Source organism: Tauraco erythrolophus, chromosome Z (assembly GCF_009769465.1).
Source record: "Tauraco erythrolophus isolate bTauEry1 chromosome Z, bTauEry1.pri, whole genome shotgun sequence".
Taxonomy (NCBI): Eukaryota; Metazoa; Chordata; class Aves; order Musophagiformes; family Musophagidae; genus Tauraco; species Tauraco erythrolophus.
The window spans coordinates 72,274,494-72,293,012 of NC_141496.1; positions in this window are offsets into that span (position 1 = coordinate 72,274,494).

Genomic DNA, 18,519 nt, shown 5'->3' on the forward strand with positions numbered 1-18,519 from the left:
CTTTCCAATCGGAGTTTGTTCATGCTCCCCCTGCGGTGCTGAAGCTGATTCAGTGATATTACTTCTGAGTTCAAACAAGAGGATATCGAATGGAAAGACATATTGAGAAAGGAATTAAAAGAGCTGAAAAGCTCTGCAGTTACTGGATGTTAGTGATCATCACACCAAATATTGTTGTTGCCCTGCTCTAACCTTTTTCTAAATGTTCCTTTCACGCCCCAAAGCGTAGCAGGAGCTTTGCAGAGATTCTTAGAGGTTTTAGAGCTAAGGACTGTAGACTTCTATTTGATTTCAAGTAATAACATACAAAAGAGTGATTGTCAAGATGAATCTGAGGGAACTCAAGAAGGCTAGGGAGGGTGGAGGTAGGCAACCCAGCAGAACTAGAGACAAGAGTTTTCCATAATAAAGACAGGGCAGAGAGAGCTGTGTTCCAGTTTATTGCCTGTACAATAGGCAATATTGTGACTCTTGTTTATGAATTTGTATTTGTTTTTCTTGTTTCTGCTGGCCTGTCTTTTTAAAGTTTATTTTCACTTCCAATGATGCCTACTATTGTCACAGAAATAACTCTTCTAAAACTGTGCTTTTCATTCTGATTTTCAGATTACATCACAGTAAGAGAAAGCTCCAGTTCCTGCATATTGTTCATTACCCAGTCTACTTGCCCTTATGTAAGGGCATAATTTGTTACCTGATCTTCCTGTGAGTCAGAGCGCTCAAATAGCTGTAATTATCTAACTACTTTACAACCCCTTATTAATTTCCAACATGAAGTCAGTTTGTTAATAAGAAGTTTACATTCTCACAGAGTTGAAGCTATCAGTGCAAAACCGATCTCTCTACCAATCTCATCTGACAGCTCATTTGTCACTGAAGAACTCCACTACGGAGAGAAACAATGCTCAGAAGAGTCTTCATATTTTCTTCTCTCTAAGCTTTTGGATAACAATAATAAGATGAGAAAGATTCTCCATGAAAGAATCTAATTTTAGGTGCTGGTTTCTCCAAGGAGATAAAATAAAATCCTTCCATGCTAAATGATTTTGTAGGCTAGCTCTTCAGCCTAACTAATATGATGCTTTCTTCAATGATTTAAGAACCTATCTACTTTTCTAGGTATGCATTTGGAAACTAATCTCTTGTAACTTTTCCCAGATCCTATTTTAATGATTTGCTTTAAAATCTCTTCCCTCTACTGCCAAACTGTCTTGGTTTAGCCTAGCTGGCAACGAAACTCCATGTGGCTGCTTGCTTGCTCCTCCTCCCTCAATGGCGTGGAGAGAAGAAAATACAACAAAAAGCTTGAGGGTGGAGACAAGGACAGCGAGGGATCTCTTACCAACTATGGTCACAGGAAAAACAGACTCGACTTGGGGAAATATCAATTTAATTTGTTACCAATCACATCAGAGAGGATAATGAGAAATTAAGCCAGATCTTAAAAGCATCTTCCCCTGCCCCTCCCTTCTTCCCAGCCCCTCCTTTCCTCCTGCCAAGTGGTGCAGGGGGACGGAGAGTGAGGGCTGCAGGTCAGTTCGTCACACATTGTTTCTGCCACTCCTTCCTCTTCAGAAGGAGGACTCCTCACACTCTTCTCCTGCTCCAGCGTGGAGTCCCTTCCCATGGGAGGGAGTCCTCCACAAACTTCTCTGATGTGAGTCTTTTCACAGGCTGCAGTTCTTTATGAATTGCTCCAGTGTGGGTCCCTCCCACAGAGTGCAGTCCTGCACCAACAGACTGCTCCAGCGCAGGCTTGCCCATGGAGTCATGGCCTTCTTCAGGCACAGACATCTGCTCTGGCGTGGGGTCCTCAACAGCTGCAGGTCTTCATGGACTGCTCCACTGTTAATCTCCATGGGCTGCAGGGGGCAGCCTGCCATCTTACCATGGGCTGCAGGGGAATCTCTGCTCCAGCACACCTCCTATCTTAATGGCTGGAATTATTTCTTTGAAAGGGAAGATGATGAATGCAACGGAGCATCTACAAACCTCACAATATCTTCAGCAAATCACCGTAGATGCTCTCACCCTGTGTTTCAATGTGTTTTACTCCACGTGCATGACTAGGTATTATACCACTACCTACAGGAAAATACAATTGTACACTACTTCAACTTCAGCAAGTATGGACTCATATGAATAATTCCCTGGTATTGTAAATTATATTGACAAAAATAGGATTGATGAACAACACGGATGACACCAGTGTGTGGTGCTTGCCTGTCATGTAAAATATTTGAGGTAATTTCTCAAATATTCTAGAAAACAAGTTCAGAAATCCAGATCTGTCTTGTTAAGAATGTCTAATGTCAAAAAATCTCCCTATATTAAACAATCTCCTTATATTAAAAAATGGAAAGATAAGTTCCCTCTTAAAACAAAGATAGTGTATAACATCAAAGATATATTTAATGCAGCAGAAAGTAGATTTCAAAATGTATGTGCAATACCCTTTATAAGTACTTGACTCCCTCTCAATGGGCAATTCTGCAGCGCACCATAATGCAAGTTAGTAGAAGAGACAGACATCCAGGTAAATGTATGTGTGTATATATAGTTCTTTCTTTCAAAGTAGCTGTTTTTCATTTCCAAGGTTAGGTCACTAGGTGTGGCTAAATCATCTTATTGGCATTATAGAGCTGTAAACTTCCATCTTCCCCTTAACGGTGCTTTGTCTTCACAGACCTTGTAGCAACCTTTCCCATTTGCAGGAGAGGGAAAAAACTCCTCTATGGGAGATCAAATGGTGCTGTCTTGGAGAGAGAATATTGATTTAGTAAGGTTTGCAACTGACCAGTTATATCAACTGTGAAACTGAGGGAGATAATCTTGTTTTAACTTCGTTATACCTAAAATTAAAGAATAAGAAAGAAACAGGAAAATAGCGTATATAAAACTCCCATGTTTTCTTAGTACTTTGCTGTGATGTTTCAGCATGCAGACAGCACTAAGAGGAAGGTAAACACGATGAAAATTAAACAATATGACTGAATAACAACTCTAGTGATGACCCAGAATCTTGACTTGGAACAGCAGTCCATAATTAACTGTTTCATTCAATAACGAATAACAATTTTGAACATCTGAGTACATCTTTAAACAAACTTTCTACTTACATGCAGAACCTTTTGGAAATATTCTTAAAGGCTTCTTTGATGATCCCAAAATTTGCTACCAGTTTATATTATTCAGTGAAACATTTTAGGCAGGTGTTGGAATGTAATTCACAAAACAAGCGCTTTTAATATCTAGGAATATATATTGCATATGCCTGAAGATACGCTTTAGAGATACAGTGAACTAAAGCACTTGAAATAGTCTTACAGCTCAGTGGAAAGAGTGGATTCTTGACTTGTGTAAATTCTCCTTGTGTTTTTAAAATTAATGAAGCAACTCCAGCAATTTATATAACTCGTTAATCTGAGCTCATCAAATTAAATATATTTGTCACACTTCTTGGGAAGAAATGTCTGGGATGAAATGCAGTCAGCAAAGTTTTTTGTAATTGCAACTTTTTCCAGGAGGGATGGCTTAAAAGAAGTTGCAATCTGGGGTTCAAATAGCAAGTTTACAATGAGCATTCAGCCTTATCTCTTTACCTGTGTGTATCCAGTTATTTACGCACACTTCACAGCTCTCTAGAGCCTCACTGCTTACCTCGTTGGTTTACCACTAATCCACATTCTCCTTTTCCACATATGTGAATAGAGACCATATTTCTCAAGAAATTCTATCAGCGGAGTATTCAACAAAACTGGTTAATACTAAATCCTGAATAATACATGCCATAGAACACTTTTTTATTATATCAATTAATATTAAATATCAAACTGAAAAAAACAGAATGTGGCTATTCTTTTGAAGCTGATGAAACATTAAATTAGCATAACACAGGACTGGTTTGTTACTAGAGTCCACACACCAGTCTTAGATAAAACATCAACCAAAGCAATTCTTCCATCGCATTTCCCCTCTAGTGTAATGATTTGTCTTAACTAATAAATTTGGGGTTCCTCATAAGAGATCATTCCTTAAAACACACATATGTTTTCACTGCACTTACCCTGTTTCTTACACTCAAACACAGCAGACTAAGCAAAGAAAAAAGCTGAACTTTGGGTTATTTCTGAAATAAAGGCAGTATTTCAGCTCTCTTAGAATTCTCTCGATGAAGACAGGTGTAATAAGTTACAGAACTGTAATTCAAGGAAAATATTGACATTAGCTTTTATAAATCTATAGATACGGATTGTAATATGCAAGAGATAGGATGAGTATATGTAACAATATAGTACATTCCTTTGAAAACTTGAATTTGCGTATAATAAATACAGCTATATTTGAAAGGATTAATAACACCAACTGCTTGTTGGCTGTGGAAAACAAGTAGTGTATGGAATGTTTTAATTAATTGCTTTGCACTCAACAGCTTAATCAGCCCAAATTAGTGAATACACTGTAAGCTAATCAAATGATTTTTTTTCTGTATAGTAACAAGATAATTCACACCATTTAAGGGCTGTTAGCATAGCATATAATTCTGCATAATGTTACCATACAAAGTTATATACTTCCATGTCTTGCACATATTATTCTTAATACATTTCATACGATACAGATTTTGTAATTTCTAAAAAGCATGTTTTCTTTCTTTTCCAGTTCTTAAGCCTGGAGCTGATGTATCAATGACTGAAAATGTAAAACGAAAAAGCAAAGTAATGATTCTTCATGTGATTTAAGGATTCCTTAGTCTACTTGAAATTATCATGGAAGTAGTAGCTTTATTATTACTCCTCATGGTATAAACTTTTCCCCCAATATTTTTGTCTAATTTTATACAGAACAACTAGTGTAAAAATTTTAGAGGTTCTGTGATAAATTTTCCCTGGAAATGGAAAAGAGTATTTTCTTCTATAAATAGACTGTATTCAGTGCTTCCACTGGGTCTGCCTATTTCTGGATGTTACAAATAAATACAGAACAGCTAAATAAAGAGTTCTACAGAATAGAGATCAAGATGTTTTTTCAACCACACATTCATATTCAGAGGTTTTCCCCACCATTAGATTTTCTCCTTTGCAAGTAAGAGTTATTTTATTTATGTCTGGTCCATGGGTCTAAGAATCTACAGTCAGACATATTTTTATTGCAGTTGCCAGTAACCCCATGTAACTGCGACTGGTATGCTTTAGTCTGAGTCTGGGTTTGCTCTGCTACCGAAGAACGAAGAAATGACTCATTCTGTATCCAGACCACTTTCCTGCAGCTCCCATGTACTGCTCACTATCACAATCTCTGTCGATGACTCAGATGTTTTTGGTTTCTCAAATACTTGTAAAAACGACCAGCTGTGGCTTAGTTTTCTTGCTTTTTCACTCCTTGCTAAAAAATTTGGTAAACATGCTAAGAATTTTTAACAAAGAGCTGGTATGGGTTGTGTTTCCGTTCCTCAAGGTTTTAGAACCCTATTCACTGTTTCCAATCAAAGTGTCTGAGAAGCATCAGTTCTCAGAGATGAGAAATTATACAATACTTGCTTTCCCATGACTGCATGAAGAATTAATACATGTTATTAAGATTTAAATTTTTGATCTCTCTGAAGTCAATGGGAGTCTCACTCTTCACTTCACTGGGACCATATTTTTGCCCCCCCAAGTACAATCAAGCAATTAGGTGTGAGCCTGAGGAAGCTCTAGTAGCTTCTAGTGAGTGTGGTCAGTTGCCTTTGAGCCAGGGTGCATGGGGCCTTTGTTGCAGGAGCCCTCTGATTAGGGAGAGTCAAGTACCTTTAGTCAGTGATTGGGAGAAACCTATACACGAGCCAGCCCTAGAGCACAGCTCATGAAGACAGCCAACAGAAGTAGCAGTTTGTGCTGGATGGCATAAATGAGGAGGAATTTGTACCAGTGTAAACAGTGTCAGGTACAGTGGTTACATGTCACGGGGTGGTTTCCCCAGCAACTATTGGAGCAGCTGTCCCTGTTAGGGCAGAGGCTTTGACACAGGCAGAGCTTCAGATGTTGGAAGCATCCCTCCCAGTCCCAGGCTGCAGGTAGTGCCCGAGGCCTCTCTCTGACACCAGGAGGGATGTCCCTCTGTCCCACAAGATGTGTGCCATCTCGGAGGAGCTGCGCCTCCAAGTGGAGGCGCTATGGGAGGAAATGAGCCGTCTGCTCAGCAGCAAGGAAAATGAAAAGGAGAAAGACAAGGATATTCTCTGAGACGCAACAGCTTGAAAAGCCCTGGACCCCAGCCACTGCGGGGATGCAGGCAATGTCCATCTCTAGTATAAGCACAACCTCTGAAGAAGGTGAAGGATGGAAGCTGGTGACTTCAGGCATGAAGAGGAAAGCTCCTGCCCCACCTAAGGACTTAGAACTACTGCACTCAGAGTTGAAGAGGATCCAGATGTGCCTTCATGCAAAGGAACAGGGATATCTGACACTAAACCATGCGTGACCATCACAAAAAAGCAGTGAGTGATTGTAATGGGTGACTCCCCTGCTGCAGGGGCCAGAGGCACCAGTCTGCCAACCTGACCTATCATTTACAGGTTTGCTTCCTACTGGGGGACCAGATCCAGGACGTTCTGGAGGGTCTTCCAAAGATTGCCTGACCCTCTGACTGCTATCCCCTGCTTTTCTTCCATGTGGGTACCAACGATACTGCCAGAGGCAACCTGGACAATATGAAAAGTGACTTCAGAGCTGCAGAGGCAGTACTCAAGGGCACGGGGCCCTAGATGGCGTTATCCTCAATCCTGCCAGTGAGAGGAATGAGTGTGAGGAGGAAAGAACTGGTAATGCAGGTCAATAATTGACTGTGGAGCTCGTGCTGGTGACATGAATTTGGGGTCTATGACCACTAGACCCTTTTTGCAGACCAGCACCTGCTTGGGAGAGATAGGCTCCACCTCACTAAGCAGGGCAGAGGTATCTTGGCCAGAAGAATGTCTGGGCTGGTAAGAAGGGCTTAAAACTATGAATGGTGCTGAAGGAAGAGAATAAGCCCTGGGAAGGAGTTATGGACAGGCAGAATGGAATGATGGACAGGAAGGGATCACAAAATCAGCAAAATGGGGCTTATGTGAAGTCACCTTGACCATTTGCATGTAAGCAAAGGAAATGCCTCCATGACACAATTACGGAGAAATCTTTGAAACCTGTCTGGGAAATCAGTATACTGGAGTGCCTCTCTGAAGTGCCCATATGCTAAAGCATGCAGACGGAAGTCAGTACTTAGCGGTGTACCCCAGGGGTCACTACTGGGTCCTATCCTGTTTGACATCTTCATTAATGATCTGTGTGATGAGACAGAGTGTACCTGCAACGAGTTTGCAGATGATACAAAGCTGGAAGGAGTGGGTGGAACACCAGAAGTTTGTGCTGCCATCAAGTTGGGCCTTGACAGGTTGGAGAAATGGGTTGACAGGAACTTCATGAAGTTTAAAAGAAAGAAGTGCAAAATCCTGCCTCTTGGAAGAAACAACTCCATGCCCCAGTACATGCTGGGGCCAACAGACTGCAAATCAGCTTTGCAGAAAAAGCCTGGGGTTTCTGGTGAACACCAAGAAGAACACAGGCGAGCACCATGCTCTACTGGCAAAGAAAGCTAACAGTGTCCTGGGCTCCATGAGGAGGGGTGTTGCCAGCAGATCAAGGGAGGTGATCCTTCCCAGTTATTCAGCACTGGTGAGGCCTCCTGGGGAATACTGTGCTCCCCAGTACAAGAGAGACAGAGCTACTGGAGAGTGTCCAGAGAAGGGCCACAGAGATGATGAAAGGGCTGGAGCATCTCTCTTATGATGAAAGGCTGACAGAGCTGGGACTGTTCAGGCTGGAGAAGAGAAGGCTTGAGGGGAATCTTATCACTGTGTCTATATACCTGAAGGGAGGGTGCAAAGAAGATGGAGCCAGACTCTTTCCAGTGGTGCCCCATGACAGGACACAAAGCACGGGGCACAAGGTGGTACACAAGAGATTCTGTATAAACTGGGAGGGTGACTGAGCACTGGCACAGGTTGCCCAGAGAGATGATGGATTCTCCATCCTTGGAGATCTTCAGAAGCCATCTGGACGTGGTCCTGGGCAACCAGCTCTAGCTCCATCTGGTCTGGGATGCTTAGTCCCCCTGCTCAGCTCAAAGCACCCAAAAGATGAGCTCCAAAGGTCTCTTCTAATCTTAGCCCTTCTGTGATTTCACACATACGTGAGTTTAATGGGGTTCTGTGAATGCTAAGACAAAGACAGGTAGGAATATATTGGATTCTACTGCAATTACATGATTTTGGCGCAGGTCAAGTGTCGCGGACTGCCTGTATCTTCCCACGATGGGTCACAACCAGACAACTGTTGCGACCACGATGTGTCTCACGATCAGAAGGCTGATCCAATCTCACTGTTATCTCAACCAAAGGTTATCCAACAGAGAGCTCCAACTTAAGCTCTCCAGGGGCTGCTACCACTCCAAACTCTAGGAGGGAAATACCCCACTCCCTCTTGGGAGTGCCCTGCCTTTAAGCTTCCCATAGGTCACGTGGTCTCCAGTTGACCACCGTGACTCACAGCACCTGTCTCAACAAGGCACAGGTGCTTCCCATGTAGCAGCCAGGAAACTTCCCCGACAATTCCCCCTTTCTTTTTTTTAAAAAAAATGCCTCGCAGCCTTTAGGGGTTTCCAACGTTTCGATTCCATTTTCCGTCGCCGTTTGTCAAACACCTTGGGACCAGGTCATGGGGAAGTCGTTCTCATATTTTTTTATCATACCACGTTGGCGGTGGATATATCCATTGTTCTGATGATATTGGATACATCCACCCTGGCTGTTCTGGCTGCTTTTCCGGCTGCTTTAACATTCCCTCTGCGGTCTTTTCTGGACTGGTCTGTGGCTGTTGCAGCGTTCCCGCAAAGGGCTTGCCTGGACCATAAGACATCTGTGCACGCTTTCTCTTTCTGCTGTTTCCCGGCCGGCCGTTTGATTTGCAGTTTTTGGCGAGATGACCTATTCTCCCACAAATATAACATCTTTGTTTAGTTAGAGCAGTGGCCAATGTGGTCATCTCGCTTTCTACGGGCCCGACTTTGGCACATGCAATCACCATTTCTTCTAGAGAGGGGTCCCCCGGCAATACTTCAATAACTCTCCGACAATTGGGGTTGGCATTATCTTTTGCCAGCTGTTTTGTCAATAGTGCCCGTAGTTTACTGTCATATATTTGTTTTTCTATTGCCCCTTGTAATCTTTCTACAAATTGTAGAAAGGGCTCCTTGGCTCCTCGTTTGATCGTGGAGTACCTCGCCCTGGGCTCTGCCATTTCTGTTGTGCGCATCCCTATTTGTTTGACCTGTTCAAGAATCTGGGGATGCCACTGCGCCTGGATTGTTGGATTACTAAAGACGTGACCTGTCCCCATTATACGTCTGTTAATTCCTCTTCCTCCTCTTCTGCCAACCCCTTTTGAATTATATTATCCAGGGCCTCCCATGTACGCAGCAGGTCAATATCGGTTAAGTCCTTTTTCCCAAGGACTACCTCACAAAGTAGCTTATCCCCCAGCCTTTTCCAAAGTTCTAGGTTAAAGGTGAAGGTAAGGCCAACTAGGTCTTCGTGTCCCACTGCCCAGTTAAGTAAATAATATAAGTCTTCATTACTTATATTGGCCCCCGCAGCCATTCCCGCAGATTTAAGGAAAGTGAAGGTCTGATTCTCCTTGACAAAATTCTGGCCCATTTTAACTCCCAACGGCTCACCTTGTTCCAGGTGTCTGGGTCGGTCTGCAGCTTCTGCCACTTCTCAAGCTTCGCTGGGCTCTGTATCTTGTGTTTACCGCACTTCACCCTGCGGTCCAGGCAGTTCACATTTCGACGAATCACGTCAGGGTCACCAGATGTCACGGACTGCCTGTATCTTCCCACGATGGGTCACAACCAGACGACTGTTGCGACCACGATGTGTCTCACAATCAGAAGGCTGATCCAATCTCACTGTTATCTCAACCAAAGGTTATCCAACAGAGAGCTCCAACTTAAGCTCTCCAGGGGCTGCTACCACTCCAAACTCTAGGAGGGAAATGCCCCACTCCCTCTTGGGAGTGCCCTGCCTTTAAGCTTCCCATAGGTCACGTGGTCTCCAGCTGACCACCGTGACTCACAGCACCTGTCTCAACAAGGCACAGGTGCTTCCCATGTAGCAGCCAGGAAACTTCCCCGACAGTCAAGGACTTTCTAGAGCATTGGGCAGGTGTCCAATGATATTTTTTCTAAGTAACACTTCTGTGTATTACTATTTCCAGGGCAATCATGTTCTTGCATAGTAGTCCTCTACATGAGTTTTGATGGCTATGCCCAAGCTCAAGGGTGAATATGCAACAGTATAGACTGATCACAAAATGGATGTGTAGGAGGCAGCTTCAATGATCTTTGTAAAATAAAGGAAATTTTTTTTGTTTCCTACATATGACAGCTAAAATTTCTCATCCTGCTATCTTGAAAATGAACAGCCATGCTATTCCTGCTTTTTAAAATACGTAGTAACAGTTATCCATGCACTAGTGCAGAGAGACACACACAAGTCTACTACAAAATTTTCAGCTGACCCTCAGCCAACTAAACTTAAAGGCACCTTGGGGAACAAAGGTATGTTGACTTTCTGTTACCACTGTTTGCAGCTCTGTCGACAGCTGGATCTTCAGCTACTGCAGCAATGGCCACATTGTGCATCACGTTCTGATCTAGTTTGAATGGTTATGAGGTTTCCTGCTCTTCAGAATATGAATCCAGGCATATTTCATAGATAAAAAATTATTGTTCTGTTAATTCTAAGAAAATGATTCAATAGTTAATCAATCAGTGATAACTTGCTCCTATGCACAATGATTGTATGTGACAGTCTCTCTCGTGTTTTAGCTGCTCATAAGAAGGTTTTCTTCTCATTCTGTTGTAGAATTGGGATGTTTTGTTATTGTCTTTTTATAAGAGGATCAGAAAAGTAAAAGTTATAGAGAATTCAATAATTTTTTTAAAGAAGTGAACTGAATCTTGGAGATTATATATGTTACTTTTTTTTAGCTGTGGCTTTATTTGATGACACCCAGCGCTACTGTGGAACAGAAACAAGGGCCTTCACCACTTCATTATCAATTTGTTACACAACATATTAAAATCTCTTTTGATCATTACTTAAATTCATCATTTCCAGAAGCTATAGGTATTTGTTTTGGAATAACCATTTACTTATATTGTTTTCCTTCACACTTTATCAATGCAGAAACCCGCCTTCTATGCCATTACAAAACTCTTTCTGAGAATGCATTTAACTATTTTTAGACACATCTTACATTTAATTTCAAATAGATTATAATTTTCAAAGATGATGAATGATTTTAAAGGTTCTATTTCTTACAGAGTAAGTAGGATTGATACCTACATATAAAGCAATAACATGTTTTAGGGGTCTGATTTTTGGTGCCCAGAATTTTGAGGCACCCTGGAGCTCGGCTCACTTCTGAAAATTGATTTGTACAATCTAAAATTAAGGGGTTAATTGGTGGTTTTTGTATTTAGTGGTACTTCAATTACTTAAAACCATTTACGTGTTTGTCATCAAGAGCATAACTTTTATTTTATTTCCTCAAAACGACTGCATAAAATTCCAGCAATTACTAACAGCAACTGAAAGTCCTTTATTACCCTCTTGTGATCTTATCATGGAATATTAAAGTGGTTTTCTAGTATTCTTTCTGCTGTGGTTCTTGTAATTTCTGCAATGCACAATAAGGTAAGTGATTAGCTTATGACCTTCTTCAGGCAACTGCTCATTTTTGAGGTTAATAGAATCCATTTTCAGTCACTTATGAAAGCACTGCCTATGCTTTGGCTTATCTCATGCACTTTTTGTAGTTTCATGGCAAGGCAGCACAGCAGGAAGGAATGACTGCTTCTTTTACTTTCATAATAAATAAATGCCAAGGAAACATAAACAGCACTGGAGAAGACAATCAGCAGTAAACAAGAGCTGTAACAAATCACCAAATGGATGAGTGGAAATTAACGAAAAGGTAAATCCAGTTGAAGCAATTCAGCCAATGTCCTATAGGAAAACAGAGTTCACCGACTTCTGGCCAGTTTCTACCTGTTTGCTGGAAGACTTCAAGGGTCATCTTAAGAATTTGGCATTTTGCTTCGTTCTGGGGAAAAAAAAGGAGGACTGTGGTCTTTTAAACTTAGTCTGTTGGATAACACTAGTAAATGTTGCTAGTCTTATGTTTCTCAGAAATTGGTAACCGGCTTATTCATTTTTCCTTTGAAAAGTGGAAGAAATGAAAGTGTAAGTATCTGCACACTAGTCCTAGGGCTGATGATTCCAAAGTCTATGAAGCACAGACTATCTCCAAACAGAGGGAAACTCTATAGGATCTAACTACTTGATGGAGTTTCTGGGGTTTAATCTAATCTAATTCTTATATAGTAGTGCAAATATTAATATAATAGCAAGTAAAAAGATTTTTTTTCTGATTCAAGTTTCCAAGGAGATGTGCATGCATTGAGTTTCAGATGTATTTTATGTGAGCCAGTAAGGAATATTTTCAAGTCTTCTTTTCTTGGCCTACCTATAGCTCATGCTCTTTTGACAGATAAACAAAATGATTCTACAAAAAGGTTAAGTACTTGCTGTGGGATAAGTGGTACCTCCCCAGGATATGATTCTTTACAGCTCATATATTGAGCATATTTTCCTCGTTTTTCCATTGTCTTTTTCATGCTCTTCATCACCGCTTTTTGTTTCCCTCCATATCCTGATTTTACTGCTTTTCATATCTGCTCACTTCCCAGTGTCTCTCTCCTCATTCCCAAAGCCACATAATTATTTACTGTCCTATGTCTATATCAGTATTTCCATCCTTTTTCTTTTTTTCTCTGTTGTTGTTTTGTGGTCTTCCCACTTGTTTTTTGTATTTCTCGTTCTCTTAGTAGTCCTGTACTCTTTTCATAGTGCTAAGGCTGTTTTCTGGGCCTTTTTTTTTCAGGACAGAGTATATAGTCGTGGACAGATATGAATCTCTTTGGAGGCTATGTGCATACTTCCTTAGGAGGCAAGCTATAAATTCCTATAAGTCCAATTTCCTTGTTACTTAGCTGATTTTTACCTCCTGTCAGTGTAATTATCAATATCATGATAAAATCTAGCAACTGTCTTTGTTTGGAGATTCAGCTGAATCCTTCGCAGTTTTCCAGTCCTATGCCCTGACAGAGAAAAACAAATTTAAAATCAAATATCATTTCTATTACAATACCCTTCACAAAAGGAGGCCACATTGAAATTCATGAGCTTCAAGGTGTCAGTAATGGGTAAAATAAAATCACATAATTATAAACTGGAATTTCTTGTTTTGTGTACAGAAATATACCTCCTGGCTCCTGGGTTATATTTTTTTCCCTTTACCCATTTATTCCTCTCACTTGATCAATCATCAGGTCAATGTTGCTTATGAAAATCATACTGTCACCTCTCTGGGATCTTTACCAGTGGTAGCCTAAAATGATGCAATGGATTTAGTTAATGAAGTGACTTTTTAAGGCAATCACTATTAGTAGAATAACAGTAAACCCACTTGTAGAGTTTGGAAGAAATTTGCAGAGGCCAGTGGAATTTCAAAGTGAGAGAAATCTATACTGCAAAACTGAGAAAATGAGATACAGCAGAGCAGTTAATATGGGACTGCTGGATTTCTTTTTTAAATTAATTGTTTATTGCAGTTAAAATTAATTGCTCAATTGTACAAATGGCTCAATGTATTCCTTCAATGTGTTAATTTGATAAATATTCTGTAGCAGAGGAGAGAATCACTTTACTCTTGGGTGTATTGTCGAGCCCTCTACGATAGTGATTGTGGTTTGAAACATCCAAAGCGTGCTCTACTGCTCCTTCTGAACTTGACAAAAAATTCTTTTTATAAATTAAAGGCTTATAAGTTTTAGTGAGATAACTGTACCTAATACAAGTAAAAAAGGCTTCAGTTTCACTTTCCCTACACTTACTTTCTCATCTAGCCAGAATTCCTTCAGATGTTGCTGTATTTTTCTATCACATACAGTTCTTTGGTTTTGCTAAGTTTCCTAGGAACTGTCTTTCTAAGTACTGCAAAAACTGAGTCATGACAATCTAGCTCTATTTTAAAATTCAACTAATAGTCACAGTGCAAACTCTGATTGGCAGGGAAGTTAAGATTAAAAAAAATTGCCACAATAAATTCCCATTTAGTTATTGTCTTATCAGAGTGACAAATTACATGTCAGATAAACAAGAGATTTATCTCTTCATGTCTGTTTAGTACTAGTGCCTAGCTATTACGATGATTGGTACCACGGGAGTCTGAGCAAGAGCATTGTTCTAGCTATCTCCCAGTCATGTTTTTCCATTTGCATTCTTCTCAAAATAAGGACAGTGTGTCATCCAGGCTCCTATGATGTGCTGGTAAGTTTGAACTGGAATTTGATGGGCCTGAGAGTACCAGCACTTGTGCCTAATAAGATCCCTTTTTTAAAAGAGTATTCCAGCCTCTAACTGACTAGTACCACTGTAGGTGGGGTTTGCTGTAATAAAGTTTCATGCCTATATGGGAACTGTAGTAGCTGACTAGTTTCTGCTTTTCTGTGTTAAAGAGCAATATAATACTGTGGATAACTGAGAGCTGTGCTTCTCCTGTTATGCTGCCCTGCCAATAATGAGATTTTTGCAGGAGAGGAAAAGACACAAGGACAGAACCCACAAATCCTGAACAAGAGTAGGTAGTGGCACGTGGTAAATTCGGCCAGAAAAAAGCTCACTTATTTTGTGTCCACAAGCGAGGTGGATGAAAGATGCATGGGGACATTAGAATTTGTTTTCCTATTCATCTGCATTTTTCTGAACCATACCGAGTGGATGAGGCCCTCTACAGACAGATAGAAGCTGCCTCACATTCACAATCCCTGGTCCTCATGGGGGACTTCAACCACCCTGATATCTGTTGGAAGGACAACACAGCAGGGCATAGGAAATCCAGGAGGTTCCTGCAATGCTGGATGATAACTTCCTTCTCCAAGTGGTAGAGGAACAAACGAGGAGAGGTGCTTTGCTGGACCTTGTTCTCACCAACAAAGGGCTGGTGGGGAATGTGACGCTCAAGGGCAACCTTGGCTGCAGTGATCATGAAATGATGGAATTCAAGATTCATAGGGAAGCAAGGAGGGTGCACAGTAAGCTCACTACCCTGGCTTTCATGAGAGCAGACTTTGGCCTCTTCAAGGATCTCCTCAGTAGAGTACAATGGGATGAAGCCCTGGAGGGAAGAGGGGCTCAAGAAAGCCAGCTAATATTCAAGCATCACCTCCTCCAAGCTCAGGAGCAGTGCATCCCAACAAAGAGAAAGTCAGGTAGGAACACCAGGAGACCCACTTGAATGAACAAGGAGCTCCTGGACCAACTCGGGCACAGAAAGAAGGCCTACAGAGGGTGGAAGCAAGGACAGGTAGCCTGGGAAGAATACAGAGAAATTGTCGCAGCAACCAGAGATCAGGTTAGGAAAGCTAAAGCCCTGATAGAGTTAAATCTGGCCAGGGACATCAAAGGCAACAAGAAAAATTTCTGTAGATATGTCAGTGATAAAAAAGAGATCTAGGAAAAATGTGAGCCATCTAGGGAAGGAAACGGGGGACCTGGCTAGCCAGAATATGGAGCAGGCAGAGGTACTCAATGACTCTTTTCCCTCAGTCTTCACTGGCAAGAGCTCCAGCTACACAGCCCAAGTCACAGAAGGGAAAGGCAGGAACTAGCAGAATGAAGAACCGCCCTCTGTAGAAGAAGATCAGGTTTGAGACCATCTAAAGAACCTGAAGATGCACAAGTCATAGAATCACAGAAACATAGAATGGCATAGGCTGGAAGGGACCTTAGAGATTACCTAATCCAACCTCCCTGTCATGGGCAGGGACGCCTCTCAACTAGATCAAGCTACTCAAAACTCTATCTGACTTGGCCTTGAACACCTCCAGGGAGGGGGCATCCACAACTTCTCTGGGCAATTTATTCCAAAGTTGCCAACCTTGTACTGAAGAATTTCTTCCCAAGATCTAATCTAAATCTGTTCTCCTTCAACTTAAACCTATTTCCCCTTGTCCTATCAGTGGACACTCTTGTAAAAAGCCCCTCTCCAGCCTTCCTGTAGGTTCCCTTCACGTATTGGAAGGCAGCTATTAGGTCCCCCTGAAGTCTTCTCTTTTCAAGGCTGAACAATCCCAGCTCCTGCATCCTGTCCTTGTAGCAGAGGTGCTCCAGCCCCTGGATCATCTTTGTGGCCCTCCTCTGAACACTCTCCAACAGATCTATGTCTCTCTTATAGTGGGGACACCAGAACTGGACGCAGTATTCGAGGTGGGGTCTCACAAGAGCAGAGTAAAGGGGGAGACTCACCGCTCTTGACCTGCTGACCACGCTTCTCTTGATACATCCCAGGATATGGTTGGCCTTCTGGGCCACATAGAACCATAGAATCACAGAATGGTTAGAGTTGGAAGGGACCTTAAAGATCATCTAGTTCCAACCCCCCTGCCATGGGCAGAGAAACCTTCCACTACATCAGGTTGCTCAAAGCCTTATCCATTCTGGTCTTGAACACTTCCAGGGATGGGGCATCTACAACTTCTCTGGGCAACCTGTTCCAGTGCCTCGCCACCCTCAGAGTGAAAAATTTCTTCCTTATATCTAATCGAAATCTCCCCTCTTTCAGTTTAAATCCAATGCCCCTTGTCCTATCACTACACCTCCTTGTAAAAAGTCCCTCTTCAGCTTTCCTGTAGGCTTCCTTTTAGTACTGGAAGGCTGCTATAAGATCACCCCGGAGCCTTCTCTTCTCCAGGCTGAACAGTCCCAACTCTCTCAGCCTGTCTTCATAGCAGAGGTGTTCCAGCCCTCTGATCATCTTCGTGGCCCTCCTCTGGACTCACTCCAGTAGCTCCATGTCTTTCTTGTGTTGGGGACTCCAGAGCTGAATGCAATATTCCAGGTGGGGTCTTATGAGAGCAGAGTACAGGGGTAGATTCACCTCCCTCGACCTGCTGGCCACAATTCTTCTGATGCAGCCCAAGACACGGTTGGCTTTCTGGGCTGCCAGCGCACATTGCCGGCTCATGTTGAATTTCTCATCAACCAGCACTCCCAAGTCCTTTTCCTCAGGGCTGCTCTCAATCCATTCTCTGCCCAGCCTGTACTTGTGCTTGGGATTGCCCCGACCCACGTGCAGGACCTTGCACTTTGCTTTGTTGAACTTCATGAGGTTCTCACAGGCCCACCTCTCCAGCCTGTCAAGATCCCTCTGGATGGCATCCCTTCCCTCCAGCGTGTCTACAACACCACACCACTTGATGTCATCTGCAAACTTGCTGAGGGTGCACTCGATCCCACTGTCCAAGTCACCAACAAAGACGTTAAATAGCACTGGCCCACGGTACTGACCCCTGAGGAACACAACTCGTCACTGGCCTCCACTTGGACATTGAACCGTTGACCACAACTCTTTGACTGCGACCATCCAGCCAATTCCTATTTCACCGAGTGGTCCATCCGTCAAATCCATGTCTCTCCAGTTTAGAGACAAGGATGTCCCTGTGGAACAGCATCAAATGCTTTGGATAAGTCCAGGTAGACAATGTCAGTTGCTCTTCCCTTATCCATCCATGCTGTAACCTCATCATAGAAGGCCACCAAATTAGTCAGGCAGGATTTGCCCTTAGTGAAGCCATGTTGGCTGTCACCAGTCACATCCTCATTTTCTATGTGCCTTAGCATAGTCGCCAGGAGGATCTGCTCCATGATCTTGCCGGGCACAGAGGTGAGACTGACTGGCCTGTAGTTCCCTGGGTCTTTTTTTTTCCCCTTTTCCAGTCAGTGGGAACTTCACCAGACTGCCACGACATCTGAAATATGATGGATAGTGGCTTAGCAACTTCATCTGCCAGTTCCCTCAGGACCCGCGGATGCACCTCATCAGGTCCCATGGACTCAGGCTGTGAGGAATGTCATAGCTTTTCACTGGTAGTTGGGAGCCATCCTGAGGATGGCTGTGTAAGGTGTGAGCAGGTTGATGACCTGCTAAGCTGGGTGGCGCAGCTCCAGGATGAAGTGTTGGAGCTTAGAGAGGAGATCAGTAGATTAAGAATAATTAGTGAAAGCAAGAGGGAAATTGACAGCTTCCATAATCTGGTTGTGGCAGAGCTTAAAGAAGAAGTGAAGAGGTTAAAGGGGATAAGGGAATGTAAGGAATTAGGGGACAGGGGCCAAAGGCACAAGGTCTATGATTCTATGATTCTATGATTCTATGATTCTATACCACTAGGAATTCTACGCAGGGAGGGTAAGTTTCCCAAGGATGTGCTCAGAGCCAGCTGTGATAAGGTCTGGGGCTATGAAAATCATTTGTCTCACAGAAATAATTAAAGAAGAATCGTGGCCGCATTGACTAAGACATTGTCGGCCATTCC